Consider the following 26,428-nt stretch of genomic DNA (forward strand, 5'->3'; position numbering starts at 1 on the left):
GGTGCCCCAGGACAACCCACCGACAAGGTGACCCTCAGTGACCTTCACCTCAAAATACCTGAGGTCTAAACCAATTGATTAATACACCGTTCACACTGTCCCCCAACAGACAGCTCTAAAGGAACCTAATCTACAAGGACAACAGTCCAAGCAGGACACCTGCACAGCCAGATCCCGGCAGCATGCTAACTTCCAATCCAACAGCAGGTATCTCACTACTTAATCTAATTTTCAACAAATACTATTCCTTTCATCGTAACCGCCTATCCTCTACCCTAGATACTACTGTAGGAAGCCGTCCACAGAACAACCCATCTACTGTTAAGAAATACACCAATTCACCCTACCAGGTAATCCAAAGAAAACTAATTACAATTCTACTACTATCCTACCAGACCTAACACCTCCTATCACTTTCTCCTACTAGGTCTCCGCAGTTGCACCTCCTATCCTACCGTATTCATCATCCTACTCCAAAGAATCCTAGGAGCACGAGCTTGAATTATTAACTTCTATCCACCTATTTATTTATATATTTATTTAATTACGCTCTCTGTCACACATATACATTCTCTGTATCTTACGGTATATTTTAAGAATATTTTAAAAAAATATTTTTTATTCTATGATCCAATAAAGGACTTTTATCCTCTCTCCCGAATCCGTCTCACTACTGTCAGCGCGAATTAATACCCTAACTAACAGTATACATACCTTTACGGACACCAAGTGGTTCCTTGTCCAAAAATTCACAGCTACTGGAAGTGAACAGCCCGTTAGCGCCTTCTTTACCTAACCTACCCAAATGTTTTCCCCTTTTAAAATAATAAAACTTATACTCACCTCTGGTTCCAGCGGTGTTGACACTCGGATCGCGTACCAGTGTTACGTCATGAAATTCCTGTATCCAATCAGCACTGGCCACATTCTACCTGCCTCCGAACGTATCACATACATCTGGAGGAAGAGAGAGCAGCACATCTATGCGTCACAGGCTGAGTATAGACAGTTATTCACCAACCGGCCGCAGGTTTCCTGACCTGAACTTTTCAGCCTCATATATGCTTATTGGGTTGTAAATTTTGGGTCAAAGCCTCATATATTTTTCCATACAGTATAATGAGCCTCACATAATGCTCCATACAAAATAATGGGCCCCATATAACGCTACATACAGAATAATGGACCCCATATAATGCTCCATACAGAATAATGAGCCTCATATAATGTTACATACTGAATAATGGACCGCATATAATGCTACACACAGAATAATGGGCTTCATATAATGTTCCATACTGAATAATGGACCCCATATAATGTGCTATTCAGAATAATGGGCCTCATATAATGTTTCATACTGAATAATGGACCCCATATATTCCTCCATACAGAATAATGAGCCTCATTTAATGCTCCATACAGAATAATGAGCCTCATATAATGTTCCATACTGAATAATGGACCCCATTTAATGCTCCATACAGAATGGGTCGCATATTATGCTCCATACTGAATAATGAGCCTCACATAATGTTCCATACTGAATAATAGACCCCATATAATGCTCCATACAGAATAATGGACCCCATATAATGCTCCATACAGAATAATGGGCCTCATATAATGTTCCATACTGAATACTGGACCCCATAAACAGTACAGACCAAAAGTTTGGACACACCTTCTCATTTAAAGATTTTTCTGTATTTTCTTGACTATGAAAATTGTACATTCACACTGAAGGCATCAAAACTATGAATTAACACATGTGGAATTATATACTTAACAAAATAGTGTGAAACAACTGAAAATATGTCTTATATTCTAGGTTCTTCAAAGTAGCCACCTTTTGCTTTGATGACTGCTTTGCACACTCTTGGCATTCTCTTGATGAGCTTCAAGAGGTAGTCACCGGAAATGGTCTTCCAACAATCTTGAAGGAGTTCCCAGAGATGCTTAGCACTTGTTGGCCCTTTTGCCTTCACTTTGCGGTCCAGTTCACCCCAAACCATCTCGATTGGTTTCAGGTCTGGTCACTGTGGAGGCCAGGTCATCTGGCGTAGCACCCCATCACTCCCCTTCTTGGTCAAATAGCCCTTACACAGCCTGGAAGTGTGTTTGGGGTCATTGTCCTGTTGAAAAATAAATGATGGTCCAACTAAACGCAAACCGCATGGAATAGCATGCCGCTGCAAGATGCTGTGGTAGCCATGCTGGTTCAGTATGCCTTCAATTTTGAATAAATCCCCAACAGTGTCACCAGCAAAGCACCCCCACACCATCACACCTCCTCCTCCATGCTTCACGGTGGGAACCAGGCATTTAGAGTCCATCCGTTCACCTTTTCTGCGTTGCACAAAGACAAGGTGGTTGGAACCAAAGATCTCAAATTTGGACTCATCAGACCAAAGCACAGATTTCCACTGGTCTAATATCCATTCCTTGTGTTCTTTAGTCCAAACAAGTCTCTTCTGCTTGTTGCCTGTCCTTAGCAGTGGTTTCCTAGCAGCTATTTTACCATGAAGGCCTGCTGCACAAAGTCTCCTCTTAACAGTTGTTGAAGAGATGTGTCTGCTGCTAGAACTCTGTGTGGCATTGACCTGGTCTCTAATCTGAGCTGCTGTTAACCTGCCATTTCTGAGGCTGGTGACTCGGATAAACTTATCCTCAGAAGCAGAGGTGACTCTTGGTCTTCCTTTCCTGGGGCGGTCCTCATGTGAGCCAGTTTCTTTGTAGCGCTTGATGGTTTTTGCAACTGCACTTGGGGACACTTTCAAAGTTTTCCCAATTTTTCGGACTGACTGACCTTCATTTCTTAAAGTAATGATGGCCACTCGTTTTTCTTTACTTAGCTGCTTTTTTCTTGCAATAATACAAATTCTAACATTCTATTCAGTAGGACTATCAGCTGTGTATCCACCAGACTTCTGCACAACACAACTGATGGTCCCAACCCCATTTATAAGGCAAGAAATTCCACTTATTAAACCTGACAGGGCACACCTGTGAAGTGAAAACCATTTCCGGTGACTACCTCTTGAAGCTCATCAAGAGAATGCCAAAAGTGTGCAAAGCAGTCATCAAAGCAAAAGGTGGCTACTTTGAAGAACCGAGAATATAAGACATATTTTCAGTTGTTTCACACTTTTTTGTTAAGTATATAATTCCACATGTGTTAATTCAAAGTTTTGATGCCTTCAGTGTGAATGTACAATTTTCAAAGTCATGAAAATACAGAAAAATCTTTAAATTAGAAGGTGTGTCCAAACTTTTGGTCTGTACTGTATTTCTCCATACAGAATAATGGGCCCCATATAGTGCTCCATACAGAATACTTAAGGGGTGGCAGGAGGCCGGATTTTTTTTTAAATGGGGAAAATTTGGCCTATAGAGAACACAAGACTTTACAGCTTGCACATCCTCCAGATGCAAGTGTAAAATTAGATTTGCAGTCTTAAAAAATTTGATTAAGAAGACCCTGACAATGACAGTGCCAGCAGATCCACCAATGAGCTGGGGGTAAGTATAGGCGCCATAATATCTGCGCTTCATTATAATCATGGGTATGTGCCAAATATTTTACACTGACCGGTAATAGGATTTCCTCCTGCTCATTTTAGCTCCAATTTTTGGTGCTGTCTTGGGCAATGATGAAATACCAAGGTGCTTGATGGCCGGCTATTAAGGGGTGGAGGAGGCCGGATTTTTTTTTTTTAATAACATCTTGCACATGCCTATGATAAATTTACCATTACCGGTAGTTGGATTTCCTCATACTTATGACAGTGCGGTCATAGAACTGGGGAAAAAGGTGCGAGATGGCCGGCTCTTACGGGGTGGAGGAGGCCGGATTTTTTTTTTAAAACATTGTTACTAACATCTTAGCATATTCCGATAATAATTCTTCCATTATTAGTCATTGCATTTCCTTACATTTATGGCACAGATTTAATAACACAGAAATCCACCGCACGTCAGATCATCCATATGTATAAAATTCACGTTCCCACCTATACGCAGTGTCAGACAGCAGGTCAGGAGTCCACATCAGTGTACAAGAAAGATCACACCCCTCAGATTATCTCCAGTAGACATTAATCAGCCTTCCGATCATCCATTACCAATGGTCCCATTCCCATGAGTCTTTTTCAAGCAAGACGTGATAGTGCACAGCAAAGTCTAAAAAGAATCAGTAACATCACAATCCCAATTAATTCTGTGAATAAGTTTATATGTTATTAATAACTAAAGTGCTTTGTCTACATGGTTACATAATACACAAGGACACATACAGATGACATCAATCCTTTATATACAATACAGATAGAAATCCGGTGCATTTAGATTACACAACATATGAGTTACCATGCAAAGTCCTGGGTGTCCAGGTCTCACACTGGCACATGTGTCATAACTTAGGGTATTGAAAATTGTCTATGGTATTAATTAAATGACCAAACATGACGCTGAGTGATGATGGAGAAATTGGCTACAGCAGCCTTTATTAATTACAATACATAAAACATAACAAGAACTTGAAACACCCTTTTTTTCAGAGGAGATCCTGGATGGTCAACCATAACACATTGGGCAGTAGAAGCTAGAACACTCCCCAGTCGCACCGCTCCAACTCGGGGTTGACAAATTGTCATAGTACTGCCCACTCCAACTTTTCACTGTTCCCCGGAAACCATTCAAGGAGAAACTAAACACATCAATTGATTAAGGGTCATTATCCCTCTGATGTGCCCAAACCCTAATTAACCAAGGCCATCCCTGACCTCATCACCTCCAGCTGCCGTGACAAGACAAACACAACAAAAGAATCCCACACCAATCCACTGGACTTGGTCAACAACAAACACCAAAATAAGGGCGGGTGGGAGGGACGTTCACTGGTCCTGGATCCTGACGAGAAGTAGTTGGTCCTGGCTCCTACTCTCCTATATAAACGTACCCTACACTACTCCTCTCCATAACTATCCCCCCAATAAAAGCTAATGCCCCACCCAATGAGCTGGACGTTAACCTACTCCACATTCTTCCCCACTTCTTCATGCCTACGTGCAAAGCCTGCAGTTAACCCTTTCCTTACCTCACAATTTCAAACTACTGTCATGTCCGGGCTTCCACTAGCTGCACCCATTCCAGCCCTATCTCGACTTAGGGTATTGAAAATTGTCTATGTTATTAATTGAATGACCAAACATGATGCTGAGTGACGATGGAGAAATTGGCCACAGCAGTCTTAATTAATTACAATACAAAAAACATAACAAGAACTTGAAACACCCTTTTCTTCAGAGGAGATCCTGGATGGCCAACCATAAAACATTGGGCAGTACAAGCTAGAACACTCCCCAGTCGCACCACTCTAACTTGCGGTTGACAAATTGTAATAGTACTGCCCATACCAACTTTTCACTGTTCCCCGGAAACCATTTAAGGAGGAATTAAACACACCAATTGATTAAGGGTCACCATCCCTCTGATGTGCCCAAACCCCAGTTAACCAGGGTCATCCGTAACCTTCTCACCTCCACCACCAAACCTCCTTTTCTCCTAACAAAACTTGACACAGTTTTATTAATGCGCCCCCTAGCCTTGTTGATCCTTTCCAATTAGAGAGCATTCCGCCAAGAGAGACGAGCTGTCATTTCAGACCATACTATTATAACCCCAGGACATAAATTCCAAATACGAGTTAAATCAAACTTGATGTCCCTGATAAGGTCCCTAGATGGTTCCTAAACCGTTGCCCCCTACATGTAGGACCAGCACATCAGGGACCTGATTCAATCTACAATAATAGTGAAACTGCGGAAGAACTCCACTCCATAACAATCCCCGTATCCCGATCCAAGGAACTTGCGCCTCATTTCTGTCGAGGCCTAAGGCTGTGTGCCCACGATGTGGATTTAATGCATTTGTGCAACGCCATTTCCGCCATGAAAACGCATTAAAAACGCATGTTAAGTTTTCTGCCATGTTTCCCAATGATAATCCGCACGTGCTGTGCACATGCTGCGGAAATTTCCGCTGTGGATTATCATTGCAGAAAAATCCACAGCACAACCATTTCTTGTACGTAATCTCGGTCAAATCACCGCCATTGAACTTGCATTGAACTGCATAACATCCGCATGCATACATGTATGCATGCGGATGCTATGCGGTTCAATGCTCGTATGGTACCCGGATCTGGAGAAGAGGAGACTCTCCTCCAACCCGGGTACCATTAGTAAAAAAAATAATTAAAACGTAAAAAATTTAAAAAAAACATTATACTTAGTTCTCCGGTGGCCTGCTTCATTTCTGCATCGTGGGCACATAGCCTAAGAGCTTACCCTTTGGTTGAATGTCTGCTTGTAATGTCCCCCAGTATTCAAAATAATGACTCAAAATCCAAATTAAGCACATCACTGGATCTGTAGACGGGGAGGTGGGGGGCAATTTACAACATTAGGCCACAGCCCCATTATCAGTATTTGGTATTTGGTCAGTTTTTTTTCTCAGGAGTGGGAGCCAAAACCAGATGAGGAACAATCAGAGAAAGGGTATAATAGAAACAAGTGCACCAATTCTGCATTTATCACCCACTCCTGGTTTTGACTCCCACTCCTGAGAAAAAAATACTGACTGAACACTGACCAAATACGGATAGCGGGGCCATGGCCTTAGAAGCACAAATTAATAAGCCAACCAAATTATAACAATTCACATATGCAAACGAATGTAAGTGTTAAGGGGACGGTTGCAAACGACTTTATTAAATACGGGAAAGCAACCGAACCCGTGTTACTGCACACTGGAACAGGAATAGGGATTCGCACTATCTCCGTTAACTGCACGAGAGATGTGCGATAAATAATGTATCTGTAGCCCTGTTTACAGCACAGGGACTACACAGCAGGCGCTAGGATGCGTGTGTGATACACGCCGGCGTATACGAGCTCCCAGCCGGCATGCTACCGGACTGAGCAGTATCTCTCCACATGGCTTACAAGCGGTTTCGGGAATACTGCGTCTGCAGACTGCTCGGGGTGTATGGCGACCCCTTTGTCGGAGCCAGACTGTCAGACGAAGCTACCTGCCTCCCTCCATCTAAGGCTGCCTATCCCCCCGCTAACCTGCCTGACCGAAGCTAAAGCACACGTGGAGCCCAAAAGGCCAAGAGTTCACACAACACCAACATAGCTCAATGATCAGAGCGCGCCGCCATGTTTGTGGGTGGGCTATTTAAAGATTAAGCCCTGCCCACCGTCGCACTATTGGTGACGTCACCCGCGACCAATCAGGCGGTGTCAGGTCACCGGATCAGCTGACTCCCAAACCACCAATCATGGTCCTCCATGTCATGGGCATGCTCACTGCAGAGAATCCTAGACTTAGGCTGTAGCAGCCCTGTTTCCCTCCGCAACCTATCCTTCATGTTGCTAGGAACAAAGACCCAAGAGACAACCTGTACATCTCGTGCACCAGTTAGGCGTTGGGACCGACGATGATGCTGAGCAGCATCTGCCCTGGCTGGAGCTGAATGGGAGACCACAGAATCCACTCATGATTCTGAACCCATTTCAGATCCAGCAAACACCCGACACCTAACAGTAAGATTGATATATTTTTGATTCCCAGCGACTGATTTGTTTTATCACATTCTCATTAAGTCCCCACCTAGCTGCTACAGTGGCCGCCCCTATTCTAAACGATTGTGATGCATAATCTTTATAATTGAGTCCCAACTTTTTCAGCATTTTACGGAACACTGCCACAAATTGAAATCTGGAAAGAGCCTTCCCATCCTTATGAACAAAGAAAGAACCTTCCGACACTTGAGGCCTTATAGCTACATACTTCCTGACGTATTTGTACTGGACAGAAAAGCGAACCCAATATTTTAAACAAAACCACATACCTCCCTTTTCCCGTCTAATCAGTCTTAGAACGCTGTAGTCTCCAAATAACCCAATCTGCCAAACAGATCACATCCTTGTAAGTCAAACCATCCTGTGAAGCCACTGTAGGGCTAATTAATTCGCTAATCCTAAAAGCTCCCAAGCAAGCAAGGGAAAAAGCTGCACCAAACAGAATTTTCTCAAAATCATCCAAACACACACTCTAGCCTACTAATTATATCTCCTAACAATCCGAAAGAGATCGGTTTCCTTCTATCCTGTGTCCCGAAGGATCTCTTGTAACCCTTCAACGTCAGTTGTACCATAAAGTCTTTTGAAACATCCGTAATGCCCAACAACCTGAACCAAAATGACAAACCTGTCAACTGCCTAGAAATCCCAGCCCCTGACACACCCTGTGAGAAACAATCCCCAATGATATACAAAAACAACGGCAAAAGATCCTGGGCCAACTGCAGACCGCGCCCCTATCCTGACATGTCGGAAGGGAGGCGTGGATGCGCAGCCCGGAGGCTGTCTCAGCGGGGAAGCAGTGATCATGTTGCCGTGGTGATGCGTTCTGAGCCTTGTCCAGGCCGCGCCCCTGTCCTGACACGCCGGATGGTGAGGCGGGTGCAAAGCTTGGGACGCGTCTGGTGGTGACGCGACTTCCGGTATCAGGGTGGGCATCAGACCTGCAGGCGGGAAATAGTTAATATACATATATAAAAGCAGCCATGGGACTCTCAACTCTACTACTACCCCTCTCTGGAAGAAACTACAGCGAAACGTACATCGGGGCCAGTGATTCATCTATTCAGGTCATGTATATCATATTTATTTACTTGATTCATCTTTCACTATAGCACTTTATGTTTGATGTATGGGACTCTGCTACTTTGCACTATGGAAGGCACTTTCTGATACCATTATGCAAAGCCCCCTCTAATCATGCATTTGATTGTCATGTTAGGCGTATCTCTCTCATTAAATTATATTAGACTGAATTTTTTGGGGTGTCACTGTGACATGGATTTTTGAATATTGTTAATAAGGAATTTAGGGTTTTGTCTTATTGAATCTATTGACTTGCCTCTGAGTATGTAAATCCTAGTAAGAATCCTTTTGCTATTTAAAATAGAGCAAGAGCTCTCCCCTGTGGAATCATTTATATTCCACAGAGAGAGGCATAAATACGCCCACAAAAAATCCCCCTTCCCAAAAAGAAATGTATATACATATAATCATATATATATACCGACAAGGGCGAACCAAAGACTTTCAAGAAGTGCTAAGTTAAAATAAGTGCATTAGTGAGTAGATGTATGGTATAAATACTCCAAGATATAAAACTATATGTGCCGCCCATTTCTGTAGCGCCACAAAATGCCAGCATGTGTAATGTGGTTCATATGTATTGCCAGTTATGGTGAGGGTAAGTTCTCTGCTGTTTTTATTATATAATGTACACACATTGTTACTCAATCTCTTACTGGAGCATTGTGCAGTTTTGCCAAACCAGGAAGTTGTGCACGATCCCTCAGAGAGGGGAGGAGGTGCTTCAGTAGTAGTAGCTGTAGTGTGAGGAAGAAGGAGCATCATGGAGTTCTTTGTGCAAGGGAGAGAAGTGTACTCTCTGCATGTACAAGCTGCTCGGTCTTTATATAACAAGCAGGAAAGTGTTTTACCTGGGAGCTCAGCAACTGCATGGAGTCACTGCGGCAAGAGATAGTGAGTGTTCTGACAGGATTCATGTTGCCTGCTCGCTGGAAGGGATCACCGATCCAGTAACTGTTTATCTTGGACCCCTGGGGATCCAAGGAATCGTCTACCAGAGGTATAATTAGCAGCAGGAAGGCTACACAACCTCACAGCAGAGAATCTGAACCCTTACCATGCAGGCCTGACCAAAACCCGGTATGTGAATTGCATAGAAGCTTCTTGAACTGTTTGCAGAACTCCAGTAAAAGGTGCAAATTGGTTATTACCCTGTCAAAAGCTAATTATTTTTTGCTGCGCCATTCCTGCTCCAACTCCCCTGGGAGCCAGCCCTGGTTGGGAAGGGTTAATCATCTGGCACTGCTCATCACCACTTAACTCCCAGGGATTTTCATCAGTGCCTGGCCATACCAGGCCAAACATCCCAACTGGCGTCACAAACCCTTTTTATTATTTTTTTATTAACCCCCACAATTGATAAAGACTGGCGCGCTCCCGGTCGGACCATACCAGCACTCAGACCGCCGTGCAGCAGTACCGTGACCGCAGCGGCCCGACCAGGGCAGCACATATAAATACACAAAATTTCACATATAGTTATCAGGGAAGCCCAGAATAATAAACTGCAAACCACGACCATCTTGAGGCCACAGATCAAACATAAGTCCAATTATCCTATGTCCAAGCACATCCATGAGTGACTTGTGGCAAGAATTATACCACAATTCAGTCCTTTTAGTTCATAATCGATACAGACGGATCAATCCATCACCTAGACCAGTTATTAGAGAGACAAGGAGTTATTCTCAATCAGGGCAGGATCCAAATTTTTTGTGTATGCCAATTTTCTTCTCTCTTGGGGCTTTCCAAATGAGATATAGCGTCCACTAATGATTCCAACAAATTTTACATTCAAAAAGTCAAATGGTGCTCCGTCCCTTCCGAGCCCTGCCGTGCGCTCAAACAGTAGTTTTCCCTCACATATAGGGTATTGGCATGCTAAGGAGAAATTCCATTGTGTGGTCCATTTCCCCTGTTACCCTTGTGAAAATAAAAAAATTGGGTCTAAAGTAAAATTTTTATGAAAAAAAGTTAAATGTTTATTTTTTCCTTCCGCATTGCTTCAGTTTCTATGAAGCACCTGAAGGATTAATAAACTTCTTGAATGTGGTTTTGAGCACCTTGAGAGGTGCAGTTTTTAGAATGGTGTCACTTTTGGGTATTTTATGTCATATAGACCCCTCAAAGTCACTTCAAATATGATGTGGTCCCTATAAAATGGTTTTGTAAATTTTGTTGTAAAAATGATATGCAAATTGCCTCTTCAGAAAAAAAGAGGACTTGTACTCTATAGCGCCACCTATTGGAAGTAGCAATCCTACAAGTCACAATCAACCCTTTAACGAGTCGTGCAATATGACTTAGGATAAAAGCCAAATCAGAATCTCAATTTGCAGACACGGTGTTTCGGGCTGTTGGCCCTCGTCAGTGCAAAGTATGAGATCTGATTTGGCTAGGTGAGAAGCTCTGGACTGAAGTCTAAGGGGTAGCGTTTCTCCTTATGGAGAGTGACACACCAGCTCTGGCACGTCAAGGTAAGGAGGCTAATTCGCCATGCAATGCTCCTCTGGGAAATTTAATATGCAAATTGCCTCTTCAGAGAAAAAGAGGACTTGTAAAACTGAGAAATCGCTGGTCAACTTTTAACCCTTCTAACTTCCTAGCAAAAAAACATTATGTTTCAAAAATTGTGCTGATGTAAAGTAGACATATGGGAAATGTTGTTTATTAACTAATTTATGTGATATAACTCTCTGATTTAAGGGTCTAAAAATTAAAATTTGAAAAATTGCTAAATTTTAAATTTTTTTGCCAAATTTCAAATTTTTTCACAAATAAACGCAAGACATATCAAATAAATTTTATGACTATCATAAAGTACAATATGTCCCGAAAAAGCAATGTCAGAATCAGTGGGATCCGTTGAAGCGTTGCAGAGTTATTACCTCATAAAGTAACACTGGTCAGAATTGTAAAATTAGCCCTGGTCATGAAGGTGAAAACAGGCTCAGAGGTGAATGGGTTAAAGAGGTTGTCCACTACTTTTACATTGATGGCCTCTCCTTAGGATAGGTCATCAATATCAGATCGGCCGCGGTCCAGCACATGGCCACCAGCCGGAAGTACTTACTCACAGAGCTGGCTGTCAACTTATAGTGACCGGTGCTTGATACAGCACATCCTCCTATTGAGTTGAATAGGAGGTGGATGTCCATTACCTTGTGGCGGCCTCTAAAAGTAGACGGCCAGCTACGCAAGTAAGCACTTCCGGCCGGCGGGCGTCGCCACTGATAATGGCTGATTGGCACGGGTGCTGGGTGCCGAACCCCAGCTGTTCAGACATTGATGACCTATCCTAAGGAGAGGCCATCAATGTAAAAGTAGTGGACAACCTCTTTAAATAAAAAAGAACCTATACATGTTTAGTATCTACGAACTCGTACTGAGCTGGAGAATCATATTGGCAGGTCAGTTTTAGCATTTAGTGAAAATGGTAAAGAAAAAAGCATAAAAAAATTGTGGAATTCCACTTTTTTTTTGTACTTTCACTGCAGTTGGATTTTTTCCCCAATTTACAGTACACTATATGGTTAAATCAATGGAGGGAGGGGAGGCTAGGTTCAGAGCTCTTGATGCTGTATCTTGGGTAAGCTGAGGTGGAGATACCGCTGGTGGGTGCCGATCCTGCTGGTGAGCAAAGCCGTGGTAGGAATTAGAAGAATGTAATCCAGCACAACCTTTCAGGAAAAAATCATTTTAAACTGGTTAAAAGAAACTGAACGCGTTTCTGTTGCCCTTAGTCATAGGATGTTAAAACAACACTGAACACTGGTATATATGGTGGAATAAACCAATCACCAATGGATTGTGCTGATTACATTAGAATAGTGTGGCGCCCCTGAGGGTTCGACCGCCACAGGGATGCTGCACTTCTTTAATGGAGTGTAGTGTTCCTCCTCTGAGGTAAGAACAGTGTGATGGTCAGGACCCAACCTCCACATCCAACACCACACTTCTCCCACCAGAGGGGGCTATTATGCACCAGCTGCTGCCTCTACTGGAGTTGGGAGAGAGGGGAACCAAGAGATAGGGGAACCATTTAGTGGGTGAGGGTGGAGGATTCACATTTTTCATGGTTTCATGGTTCTTTGACTGTTCTTCTACTGTGATCTCCCTCCCTGAACGTGGATCCTGTGTGGACCAGCAGCGGATGGAGACACAGCCCTCGTACCTTAGCCTTGGGTCGAGGGGCAGGTTGCAGATAAAGTATGTCTCAACCCGGTCAAGGACCATGACCAAGAAGGCCCGGAGCTTAGGAGTGTAGCTCCACCGCAAAAGGATCCCAGGGAGGATGCAGACGGAGCGGTATACGCCACCTGTCCTCGTTATTCTGATCTATTCAGAGGGATTCCGGCTGCAAGAGGGGTACCGGCCCCCAACACCTGACCTTGCTACTCTACGTCCTGGTCAGGGAAGCCTGGTAGGCCCTGAGGATCCCACCGGGTAACGGAAGAAGTGGAGCTGCCACCCGTACCCTTTTTCTGAGAGAAGTTCAGAGGGAGACCCGGCCTAAAACGTGAGTAAAAACCCTGAAGTTAACCCCTATGGCCTCCGGACTCTTTATTCTGCACTACACCGCACTACGCAGCACCAGACCTCCTTCACTACAACCCTCTCCATTCGGTCCCTCTGCCCTGAGGCCCTGCTCCACCTGTGGGGAGTAGCAACAACGACGGCTGCGATAACACCATGCCTCAGCGGACTGCAGCAGCGCTGGTGGCCTTCACCAGGTGCCACAGGTGGCGTAGTCGAGATCAGCCACTCAACCCGGATAAGCCTGTACCATCCTTTTTTTTAGTGTGATGGCCCTGGGCACGGAGCGGGTCCGGGCCACGGCTGCACCCCATCGACAACATAGGACCCGGCTCCGAGTCCCCCATCTCCCAGGGTAGGGCTTACACCACAGCGTGCGAAGTCACAATAGCAAAAGCTGAGTAGGTCAAGACGCAGCTGTACAAGGCAAAGACACAAGGTAACAGAAGTAAAAATATATAATGAAATAAGGGGGAAATTATAATACAAAGAAATTGGACTATTAGTAAATACAGAATAAATAATTTTTAAAATTCATCCCGTTGGGATATTTAGTGTCTAAACGCAAAATCCAATACGACTCTCTCAAGGTAAGCTCTCTTTGCCAGTTACCACCACGTCTGTGGTTGTGACTCTTTCAATACCAAAAAAATGTGTGAAGTCTCCCTTGTGAACTGAGACAAAGTGCTTTGATGCACCAGAATATGTGTTGATGTTATTGTTTATGTTTGCAATATGTTCCAAAATCCTTTTCTTTAGTTTTCTTCTGGTACAACCTACAGTATATACGTTAATCTGCACATCTGACATTCTATGTAATAGACAATATATTTGGAATCACAATTGATGAAATAGGTAAAATCGGTATTTTGTGGTGTTGTCAAGGAACGTGTTTTATTTAATGCAAACTTGCAAACACTGCACCTATTTCCTGCGCATTTATAGAAGCCTTGGACTGTGGGCCGCGTAGGTGCTGAATTGAGATTTCCCACCATACTGGGGGACAGCATGTTACCTAGTGTGAGACCCCTTCTTACGACACATCTACAGCCTCCGTCAATGATTTTGCGGTAAATATAGGTAAATACTTTAGAATCATTTTTTATATCATTAAATTGGGGACTGTAGGCGGTTGAAAAGGTTATTGAAGAGTGGACATCATTTGAAATTTTGGAATTACGATATCTGTTCAGAATTTCTGATCTAGGTTTTATAGTGATGTCATTCAATGCACGTTTGACGTTTAATCTATTGTAGCCTCTGTTTATTAATCTATTGGTAATGGCGGCGCCCTCCTTGTGCAAAGCATCGTCAGTAGAGCAGATATGTCTCGAATGGATAAATTCCCGATAAGGTATGGCATGTATTGCAGGGACGTCGCTAGAGTCACAAAGATCCGGGCTCCGGCCCCAGAACCCTGGATCTCCTGCGACTGCCGCACTGAACTGTGTCGGTGTCAACTTGACACACAGTTTAAAGGGGGGGCCTGCCATGCAGAAGAACACTGGCCAATGAGCATCAGACTGATAGAAGAGCTGATTGGCCAGTGCTCCTGTCCTCCTGCACTGCGTCTCTGAAGGAGAGAGCCAGCAACCAAGATGCAAGGTCAGCCATGTCTACCTGTGTGCACTCCCAGGGAGAGATAGAGAAGGAGCTCCAGTCTCCATGGTCACATCTTCTCCTGCTCTGGTCTGCAGCCCTGCAGAGAAGGAGAGAGTGGGGGAGATGCCGGGACATTGCTGCTGTGAGCAGGAGAAGCTGAGGAGCTGCACATGTAAATAATGATATCAACCTCTCCTGCAGCACAGAGGAGCGTGTGTGTGTGTGTGTGTGTGTGTGTGTGTGTGTGTATTATGTATATATATATATATATATATATATATATATATATATATAATATATATATGATGTGTACCTGCTGAGCATTTGTTATACAGCATGTGTGTACTAAGTACATGTATGATATATGTGTGTGTCTGTGTGACTATATGATGTGTATGTAATGAGCGTGTGTTGTACAGCATGTGTGCTGTGTACTTGTATTTAATGTGTGTCTAAGTGTATAGGTTTCTATGTCTATACATTATGCAGTATTCTGAATTTGTACGTAATAGTACAGTATATGGCGATGTTTGGATATAGAGACTCATAGGCCCCCATTCATCAAAGTGTTTTCAGCCAGAAATCTGGCTTAAAGCCCTTTGATAAGTTACAAAATTTTTGCACAACTCAAGGTTGTGCAAATATATTGCGAATTTTGGCATTTTCACAATAGTTTCATACAACTCTGCCAAAGTGGAATGGGGATAAGATGCTGCAGCTCATCTAATTGGTGACGAGTAGTGTTGAGCGATACCTTCCGATATCGGGAAATATCGGATCGGATTGGATCGGACCGATACCGAAAAAGTATCGGATATCGCCGATTCCGATACCGGAAACCAATGCAAGTCAATGGGACATAAATATCGGAATTAAAATAAACCCTTTTTTTCCTTGTAGGTTAATTCTACATGAAGGAAAACAACTAAGAATAATGTAGAATGTATTGGGGGAGGTGGGGGAGACAATAAAGGCATAGAGGTTTAGCCCAATCAAATGGAATAGCAGGAATTACTATTTTTTTAAGATGTTCTGAGTTACGGAAATATTAACTATGTTAAGTATTTTTATATTTTGTCAGATATTTATGTTTCACTACTTCCATGCTCTTCACCTTCTTTTTTACTTCTCCCACACTTTCTCCTTCATCATCCTCAGCATCTTTTTGATCCACTTCTTCTTCACCTTCTTCTTCTTCACCTTCTTCGTATTATTCTTTTTTTTACATTCTTCATATTCTACTTCTTCATCTTCTTCATATTCTTCTTCTTCAGCTGACGTTACTGAACCCCAATAACACTGCAGCAAGTGTTGACTGTGCAGACGGCACTTCCGAGCGCCAACTGGCGGTGTTGTAGCTCAGGGATAATACTGAAAACAGAGGAGCCAGAGGTGTAATTGGAGAAACTTTCAAATCTGTAGTAGTGAGAATGTGGACAGAGCAGGAGAAATTGCCGTCCGCACAGCAGGGGAACAGCTGACGTTACTGAACCCCAATAACACGGCAGCAAGTGTTGACTGTGCAGACGGCACTTCCGAGCACCAACTGGCGGTGTTGGAGCTCAGGGATAATACTGAAAACAGAGGTGTAATTGGAGAAACTTTCAAATCTGTAGTAGTGAGAATGTGGACAGAGCAGGAGAAATTGCCGTCCGCACAGCAGGGGAACAGCTGACGTTACTGAACCCCAATAACACGGCAGCAAGTGTTGACTGTGCAGACGGCACTTCCGAGCGCCAACTGGCGGTGTTGGAGCTCAGGGATAATACTGAAAACAGAGGAGCCAGAGATGTAATTGGAGAAACTTTCAAATCTGTAGTAGTGAGAATGTGGACAGAGCAGGAGAAATTGCCGTCCGCACAGCAGGGGAACAGCTGACGTTACTGAACCCCAATAACACGGCAGCAAGTGTTGACTGTGCAGACGGCACTTCCGAGCGCCAACTGGCAGTGTTGGAGCTCAGGGATAATACTGAAAACAGAGGAGCCAGAGGTGTAATTGGAGAAACTTTCAAATCTGTAGTAGTGAGAATGTGGACAGAGCAGGAGAAATTGCCGTCCGCACAGCAGGGGAACAGCTGACGTTACTGAACCCCAATAACACGGCAGCAAGTGTTGACTGTGCAGACGGCACTTCCGAGCGCCAACTGGCGGTGTTGGAGCTCAGGGATAATACTGAAAACAGAGGAGCCAGAGGTGTAATTGGAGAAACTTTCAAATCTGTAGTAGTGAGAATGTGGACAGAGCAGGAGAAATTGCCGTGAACACAGCAGGGGAACAGCTGACGTTACTGAACCCCAATAACACGGCAGCAAGTGTTGACTGTGCAGACGGCACTTCCGAGCACCAACTGGCGGTGTTGGAGCTCAGGGATTACAGTTCAGGTGGTAGAAACATGAACAGAACAGGAGACCTGGATACTGTTGCCAACCAATTATTTATTCTGGAAGAGGACTGGCAAATTCATGAGAGATCCAGGCCTTGTTCATTTTGAGAAAAGTAAGCCGGTCAACGTTATCGGAGAATAGTCGCATGCGACGGTCTGTTAGTACACCACCTGCGGCACTAAAGACGCGTTCCGATAATACACTAGCAGCAGGGCAAGCTAGCACCTCCAATGCATACTGACTAAGCTCTGGCCATGTATCCAGCTTACAGACCCAAAACTTGAAGGGAGAAGAGCCGTCTGGGAGTACACTAAGAGGGCAAGACATGTAGTCTGTCACCATCTGACGGAAACGTTGCCTCCTGCTGACTGGAGCCGTCTGTGATGGTGTAGACATTTGTGGCGGCGGGGACACAAAACTTTGCCACATTTCGGCCATACTGGTCTTGCCTTGTGCTGAGGCGCTGCTTCTGCTCCCTCTTTGTGCAGAGCTTCCTCCACTGCCTCGACGCACTGAGCTGCTTTGTAAAGCACTAGCAGCACTGCTCTCGGTTGGAATGGAGAACATGATGGAATGCACCAGTGCGTCTTGGTACTCCCGCATTTTACGCTCCCGGTTCAACGGTGTTATGAGGCTTTGTAAGTTGTCCCGGTAGCGAGGATCTAGGAGGGTGGACACCCAATAATCAGCCGTGTTGAGAATGTGGGCGATGCGGTGGTCGTTTCTCAGGCACTGCAGCATGAAATCAACCATGTGCTGCAGACTGCAAACTGGCCAAGAAACGCTGTCCCCTGCTTGAGGCGTGATCTCTGCCTGCTCTGCATCACCCCACCCTCGCTCTAGATACTGACTACTAGAGCATTGTGTACCTCCCTCCTCTGGACAGATGTCTTCCTCATCCATTGACTCCTCCTCATCCTCCTCACAAAGTGTCCCCTGCCTAGGCCTTTGTGAGGAACCACGTTGCGCAGACTGTAGAGAAGCAGATGGCATTTGTGACTCCTCATCCTCCGCCTCTTCCAAAACCTCGTCCCTTAGTGCTTGCAGTGTTTTTTCAAGCAGGCAGATAAGGGGGATAGTCATGCTGACTAGTGCATCATCTGCACTCGCCATCCGCGTGGAATAATCGAAGGCACGCAAAACGTGGCAAATGTCCTTCATAGAGACCCACTCAGTGGTGGTGAAGTGTGAACGGCGCGCACTGCGACTTGTTTGCGCCTGCTGCAGCTGGTACTCCATTACTGCTGCCTGTTGCTCACACAACCTCTCCAACATATGTAACATTGAATTCCACCTGGTGGGTAGGTCACATATGATGCGATGTTCCGGAAGACGTAATCGGCGCTGTAGAGCTGCAATGCGTGATCTTGCATTGCTGGAACGCCGCAAGTGAGCGCACTCTATGCGGACCTTGTGAAGCAGTGCATCAAGATCCGGATAGTCCCTCAAAAAACTCTGCACGACCAAGTTGAGCACATGTGCCAGACATGGGATGTGAGTGAGGTTGCCTAGGCCCAGAGCTGCCACCAGATTTCGGCCATTGTCACACACTACCATGCCTGGCTGGAGATTCGCTGGCACAAACCACACGTCGCTCTGCTGCTTGGTGGCATTCCAGAGCTCCTGCGCTGTGTGGCTTCGATTCCCCAAAGAAATTAATTTTAATACGGCCTGTTGACGTTTGGCCACGGCTGTGCTCATATCGGTCATCACAACAGGTAACCGTTCACGGGTCGATGTGGCGGTAGACCGTGACGGCTCCTGCAGCGCTGATTCAGAGGAACTGGAGCATGAGGAGGAGTCAATGTGTACAGACTGGATTCCTGCAATCCTTGGAGTTGGCAGAACACGTACAGCGCCACTCTCAAGATTTGTACCCGGCTCCACAACATTTACCCAATGGGCAGTGAGGGAAAGGTATCGTCCCTGTCCATGCTTACTGGTCCACGCATCGGTGGTCAGGTGGACCTTGCTACTGACGGCGTTTTGTAGCGCATGTTTAATTTTTCCCTCCACATGATGTTGCAGGGCAGGGACGGCTTGCCTGCTGAAATAAAAGCGGCTGGGCACGTTGTATTTTGGGGGGTTGCCAATGCCATAAAGTTACGGAATGTGTCAGTCTCCACCAGCCTGAATGATAGCATTTCAAGGGCCAGTAGTTTAGCAATGCCAGCATTCAGAGCCTGTGCTCGGGGGTGGTTTGCCGAGTATGGGCGCCTTTCCTCCCATGCCTGTGCTAACGATGGCTGTAGACTGGCCTGGGAGTGTGAGGATGACTGGGAAAGTGGTGCTGTGGGTGGAATTACACTGTGTCTCTGTACAACAGTGCCAGAGATTCTTCCATGGCGATCCTGTGAGGAAGCCGAACCAGCTGTGTGTGAGCTGGAGGAAGAGGCTACAACACGAGCTGAAGAGGTGGTAGGTGGCGCTGTTGGTTGGCCTAGGTCTTCAGTGTGTTTTTGTAACTCCACCACGTGCTTGGTCCGCACATGTTTCCACATATTTGTGGTATTGAGGTTGCTGACACTTTTCCCTCTTTTCACCTTCTGATTACACAGCTTGCATTTGACAAAGCAAATGTCATCTGCAACTGTGTCAAAAAAGGACCAGGCACTGCAAGTCTTGGGAGCGCCCGCTTTGGATTTTGGAAGAGCCATGCTCCTAATGGGTGCCGAAGTGGAGGCTACAGGCAACCAAGTCTGCCCCCTCCCTCTCCCTCCTTTTTGGGCCGTTCGGGGAATCTCTTCCTCAGAGCTGCTCCCACCACCTTCCTGTCCCTCACGCCATGATGGGTCAAGGACCTCATCATCTACACCACCCTCTTCAAACAACTGCTTCTCCTGGGTAGTCCCGACAGCACAGTACGCACCAGAAAGTGGCACCTGAGTCTCATCATCAGATGCGTACTGAGGTGTGCTGCTGACCATAGGCACTGGCCCACCCGCCTCTTCAGATTCAGAGAGACAAAACGGTTGCGCATCACTGCATACTACCTCTTCTTCAAATTCTAGAATTCTGCTTGGCTGGCCCCCTCTTTCCAAGCCAAGAGATTCAGAGAACAGAAGTAGATATGGCTCCTGTCCAGGGCTCTCTGACTGCCTGGGCAATTTGGCAGGTGGTGAAGAGACAGATGGGTGCTCTTCAGTGCTCAGGACCTGAGAGGATCTGGAACTAATTGAAGTCGATGCGTTAGCTGCCATCCATCCGACAACGGCTTCAATTTGGTCCTCGCGCAGCAGTGGGGTACGGCTAGCTCCTACAAAGCTGCGCATAAAGGACTGTTCCCTGGTAAAACTGGGGGATGCTGAGTCACTGGTACCCACAGCAGGCACAGAATCCCCACATCCTCTCCCTGCAGGCACAGAATCCTCACGTCCTCTCCCTGCAGAAACTCCACGCCCACGCCCACGCCCACGACCACATGCCTTACTCCCTGCCTTCTTCATCTTGGTAGACTGATAAAGATAGGCAGAAAAGTACTAAGGGCTTAGTGTGCTTATTCCTGAACAGCTGCTAACAGGTATAAGAAACACTAATTTTATAAAGTGTGGACTAGACTTTAATATGAGCTAATGTGGCCTACACAACTGTAAAGTGGAGTGTTTGGTGAACTTTATTTAGGTTTTTTTTTGTCACAAAAAGACACTGGATGTGCCTAAAGATGTAATAACGATAGTATCACAAACTTTTTGTAGCTATTACAATGTAGGAAGGTAACCTACAATGCAATAGATGAGGCTGCAAAAAATAGGCTAATACTAATCTGGCTGGGGCTGCAGGGCCCAATGCTGCAGAAAGGCTCCTCTATCTACTCCTATATAGTGTGTTTGGAACCAATTTAGCTGAATACGGATGGAACCACCACACTAATAGGAGATATCAGGAAAAATTATGAATTGGCAATAAAGGACAATGTATGAGGCAGTGACACACACTGAGTGCACTACAACCAGACGGGGTTGAAGCACACACTACAGGGTGAGCTGCACTCACACACCAGACCTTGCAGACAGCGGTGAACAGTACAGATGCAGAGCACTGTGCACTAGCGCTGCAAGACCAAAAAAATTTCTCTATCTACTCCTATATAGTGTGTTTGGAACCAATTTAGCTGAATACGGATGGAACCACCACACTAATAGGAGATATCAGGAAAAATTATGAATTGGCAAAAAAGGACAATGTATGAGGCAGTGACACACACTGAGTGCACTACAACCAGACTTGGCTGAAGCACACACTACAGGGTGAGCTGCACTCACACACACAGACCTTGCAGACAGCGGTGAACAGCACAGGGAACTGTGCGCTGGGCGGTTTGTCAATTAAGCATTAAGCATGTTATCTTCAGCACAGCCTGTTCCCACTTGGCCAAGGCAGTGCTGCAGTGCTGTCAGCTTGTGACTGATGTGGTCATTTCGGAGATGGAGGAGGAGGTGCAGGAGCTGAACAATGTGATTAAATTGAGGTTAAATTGGTGACGTTGTTTTTTTATACTAAAGAAAGATCCTATTGTTTTGTTTTTTTTACGCTATTTTTTAAGACAAATGCATTCACAGGGAAATGTCATTTTAACATTTTACAACCTTATCTGGCAATGTGGTGTGTGACACATCATCAGACACATCTTGTTTTATTTATGATGGAGGGACTCAAAGTCATAAAGCCTATTTTTATAGGGCCATCAGACGGCCCTTACTATTCTTAAAAGGCCAGCAGTCTGCCCTCGCTATTGTTAGAGAGCCATCAGCCGGCTATGCTTTGTTGTTCCCATTATTAACAAGTGGGTCTCCTATACTGTTATTGGGTATCCAGTGACTGCAAGGGCTGCCAAAAATTTGGACGCAACCCAATACCCCTTTGAAGAGACATAGAGGAGGGTCTCAGTAAAAAAAACGTTCCCATTATAAAGTAGCGGGTCTCCTATAGTGGTAATGCCCATGCTGTGACTGCAAGGGCTGCCAAAATTTGGGAAAAACCCCACTAAGAATTTAAAGACACATAGAGCAGGGCCACAGTAATGACAAATTCCCATAAGAAAGGAGAGAGTCTGCTATACAGTTTTAGGGTATGCAGTGAGTCCAAAGGCTGACCAATTTTAGGAAAACCCCACTAAGAATTTAAAGACACATAGAGCAGGGCCACAGTAACGACAAATTCCCATTAGAAAGGAGAGAGTCTGCTATACAGTTATAGGGTATGCAGTGAGTCCAACGGCTGACCAATTTTAGGAAAAACCCCACTAAGAATTTAAAGACACACAGAGCAGGGCCACAGTAACAAGTACGACATGTTCCCATTAGAAAGGAGAGAGTCTGCTATACAGTTATAGGGTATGCAGTGAGTCCAACGGCTGACCAATTTTAGGAAAAACCCCACTAAGAATTTAAAGACACATAGAGCAGGGTCACAGTAACGACAAATTCCCATTAGAAAGGAGAGAGTCTCCCATAGTGTTGGCCTATGCAGTGAATGCAAGGGCTGCCAAAAATTTGGAGGCACTTCAATGCCCCTTGGAAGAGACGTGGAGGACGACCACATAAAAAAATGTTCCCATTAGAAAGGAGCAGGCCTCCTATACTTGTAATGCCCATGCACTAAGTGTATGGGCTGACAAACATTTACCCCTGGGGGTATACATGAACATACTGTATAAAAAATTTTTTTTACGGGCATCATAAACACCCTTTAAAAAAATTATGTGGATGTTGCATCACGGACCACAGTCACCCTGGTGATATGGTGGTGGAGGATGAGAAGGTGGAGGACAAGAGCAAATAGACAAAATCAGGAAGTGTATACCCATGTCTGGGTGTGAAAGGGTGCATGGGAATACACCTCCCAAGAAAAGACACTGGATTTGAGTTTATGTTACGCTGCTATCATTCGGTGGTATTGAGAAGTCTGGCCCAATCCAGCCCTTGTTCATTTTTATAAGAGTCAGCCTGTCAGCATTTTCAGTTGACAGGCGGATGTGCTTATCAGTTATAATTCCACCAGCGGCACTAAAAACCCGCTCTGATAAAACGCTGGGGCAGGCCAGGACCTCCAAGGCATACAGAGCCAGTTCATTCCACGTATCCAGCTTGGATACCCAATAATTATAAGGCACATAGGAATCACGGAGGACGTTGGTACAGTCGGCAAGGTACTCCCTCAGCATCTTCCAAAACTTTGCATTCCTTGTGAGAGTACCCCGTGCCTCAGGGCCTGTGTGATGGGAGGGTCTGAGAAAACTCTCCCAGAACTTTGACAGTGTTCCCCTGCCTCTGCTGGATTGGAGTTGTGTCTCTCTCGCCTATACTCCTTGGTTGTCCAATGAAGTGTGCCCTCTGTTGCCAGCGTTTTCCGATGGGAATTTTTTTAATAGTTCCGCAAGAAGGGCCTTCTGGTACAGCCCCATTTTTGTAGACCTGTCCGCCTCAGGAATAAGAGATATAAAGTTCTCCTTGTAGCATGGGTCTAGAAGTGTCACCAACCAGTAATGACTGTTACCCAAAATTTTGAGAGCGCGAGGGTCATGGGAAAGGCAGCGTAACATAAACTCAGCCATGCGTGCCAGACTACTAACAGACAAGACTTCCGTGTACTCACCAAGAGGATGACTGACCATGCTCTCTTCCTCCTCCTCTCTGTCCTCTGGCCATCCAAGCTGAACAGACGGTATGACAGCTGTGCAGGTAGTACCGTCTATAGTGCATGAAACCAGCTCCTGTCCTTCCTCCTCCTCTTCCTCATTGTCACCCAATCCACGTTGGGATGAGATGAGGCTTGGCTGTGTGTAATCACCCTGTATGGTTCCTTGCTCCATCTCATCGTGCTCCGCCTGCAATGCATCCTCTTTGATTGTGAGCAGAGAGCATGTGAGCAGAGAGCATTTCAGAAGACAGAGAAGCGGGATGGTGACGCTAATTATGGCGTCATCGCCGCTCACCATCTTGGTGGAGTCCTCAAAGTTTTGGAGGATGGTACATATGTCTGACATCTATGTCCACTCCTGAGGTCTTATATGTGGAGTCTGAACTGAATACCGATGGCCTTGTTGATGCTGGTACTCAACTACTGCCCTCTTCTGCTCACAAATCCTTCCCAACATCTGCAGTGTAGAGTTCCAATGTGTGGGGAATATCACACACCAGTCTGTGAGCCGGAAGCTGCAAACACTGCTGAAACACGGCAAGGGCGGCAGAAGCTGTAGCTGACTTTCTAAAATGGGCACACAGGCGGCGTACTTTAACAAGCAGATTCGGCAGCTACGGGTAGGATTTGAGAAACCGCTGAACCACGAGGTTAAGCATATGGGCCAGGCATGGTACGTGTGTGAGCTCGCCTCGCCTCAGAGCCGCCACCAGGTTCCGGCCATTGTCACACACGACCATGCCTGGCTGTAGGTTCAGCGGTGTGAGCCACAGATCTGCCTGCTCTTTCAGAGCTGTCCACAACTCTTCAGCATTGTGCGGTTTGTCACCTAAGCAAATTAGCTTCAGCACAGCCTGTTGCCGCTTGGCCGAGGCAGTGCTTCCAGCTTGTGACTGATGTGGTCATTTCGGAGAGGGAGGCTGAAGAGGATGAGGAGGCTGAGGAGGATGAGGTGCAGGAGCTGTAGATCGTGGGGGCAACCCTGATTGACCTAGGGCCCGCAATCCTTGGCGTCGGGAGGACATGTTCCGTCCCAAGGCCCGACTGGGTCCCGGCTTCCACTATGTTAACCCAGTGTGCTGTCAGCGAGATGTACCGTCCCTGCCCACAAGCACTTGTCCACGTGTCCGTGGTTAGGTGGACTTTCCCGGTAACTGCGTTGTTGAGGGCAAGGCTAATGTTTTGGGACACGTGCTTGTGTAATGCGGGGACGGCACACCGGGAGAAATAGTGGCGGCTGGGGACCAAGTACCAAGGGACGGCCGCCACCATCAGGTTGCGGAATGCTTCAGTCTCCACGAGCCTAAAAGGCAACATTTCGAGCGCAAGCAGTCGTGACATGTGAGAATTTAGTAGTGTGGCCTGTGGGGTGTTGGCTGCATATTTGCGCTTGCGTTCCAAGGACTGGGGTATGGACAACTGAACACTGCACTAGGACAAGGACATGGATGTGCTTCCTGATGCTGCTACTTGAGAGTGCGCAACGACAGGTGCAGGGCAGGAGGCATCTTCGCAAGCACCATGGACAGGGGATTGGCTTGCATGCACAACAGCGGAAGAAGCAATGGTGCCACCTGCAGACACTGTTCCTGGACCCTGGGGTTCGGCCCACAAAGTCGGGGGCTTTTCTGCCATGTGCCTGATCATGCTGGTGGTGGTCAGGCTGGTCATTTTGCCACTCCTGCTGATGCTGGCCTGGCAGGTGGTGCAAATGGCCTTTTTGGGGTTATCGGCAGAGTCTTTAAAAAACAACCAGACTCGAGAAGACCAACAGTTGTACTGGCAACTTCCTTTGTGTTGGTGTTACGGGGAACGGTTGCCTGCCTTCTGTCTACGACCACCACACTGCTTCTTCCTGCCTGTTGGGGTGCTCTGCCTCTCTCCCCCTGTGTGCTGCTGTCCTCGCTCTGCATGTCCTCCTGCCAGGTTGGGTCAGTTACTATATCATCCACCACCTTGTCTTCCACTTCCGCACCCTGGTCCTCCTCCTGACTTTCTGGCAATTGTGTCTCATCATCGTCCACCTCTTGTGACACTTTCCCACCGTCGCCTTCGTGTGACCGTGGCTGCTCAAATATTTGGGTATCGCTACACGCGATCTCCTCTTGCCCTGCTTCAAGAGGACCGGGCGAGAGGCCCGAATCTATTAATGGAAAAGTGAAGAGCTCTTCAGAGTGTCCAAGTGTGGGATCAGTTGTCTCTGGGCACTCGGCATGGTGGGAGGAAGGAGGATCAGGGTGAGGAATATGTGGTCCAGACTCACGGCTACTGAGACTTGACCGTGTGGAAGACAGGGTGGTGGTGGTGGTGGCTAAGTGACTAGAAGCATTATCCGCTATCCAACCAACAACCTTTTGACACTTCTCTGGGTTCAATAGTGGTGTGCTGCGGTCCCCTAGAAATTGGGTCAGGAAGGTCAGGCGAGAAGATGTGGGTGTTTGTTGTGGCACAATTTCAGCTTGCCCACGGCCTTGTCCCTTGCCCGTCCCTCGCCACATGCCTTGCCCATTTTAAGTGGAGGACAGTATCT

General features: G+C 46.0%; 1 protein-coding gene and 1 long non-coding RNA gene across 2 annotated transcripts in view; one reads left to right on the forward strand and one right to left on the reverse strand.

Moving 5' to 3' along the window:
* Window positions 1-3,992: 3,992 nt before the first annotated feature.
* LOC141272949 (uncharacterized) overlaps window positions 3,993-26,428 on the reverse strand; it is a 73,489-nt gene continuing 51,053 nt past the window's right edge. Inside the window, exon 4 of the long non-coding RNA XR_012322043.1 lies at window positions 3,993-4,182. This is a non-coding gene — a long non-coding RNA (uncharacterized lncRNA). The remainder of the gene's footprint in view (window positions 4,183-26,428) is intronic.
* The window catches only part of LOC141272948 (nicotinamide N-methyltransferase-like), a 58,777-nt gene continuing 47,100 nt past the window's right edge, over window positions 14,752-26,428 (forward strand). The window contains exon 1 of the mRNA XM_073684174.1: window positions 14,752-14,876. The gene's annotated coding sequence lies outside the window, so the exon portion shown is untranslated. The remainder of the gene's footprint in view (window positions 14,877-26,428) is intronic.

This window comes from Phyllobates terribilis, unplaced genomic scaffold (genome assembly GCF_046119375.1).
Source record: "Phyllobates terribilis strain yellow unplaced genomic scaffold, ASM4611937v1 Scaffold_5__5_contigs__length_657084704, whole genome shotgun sequence".
Classification (NCBI taxonomy): domain Eukaryota; kingdom Metazoa; phylum Chordata; class Amphibia; order Anura; family Dendrobatidae; genus Phyllobates; species Phyllobates terribilis.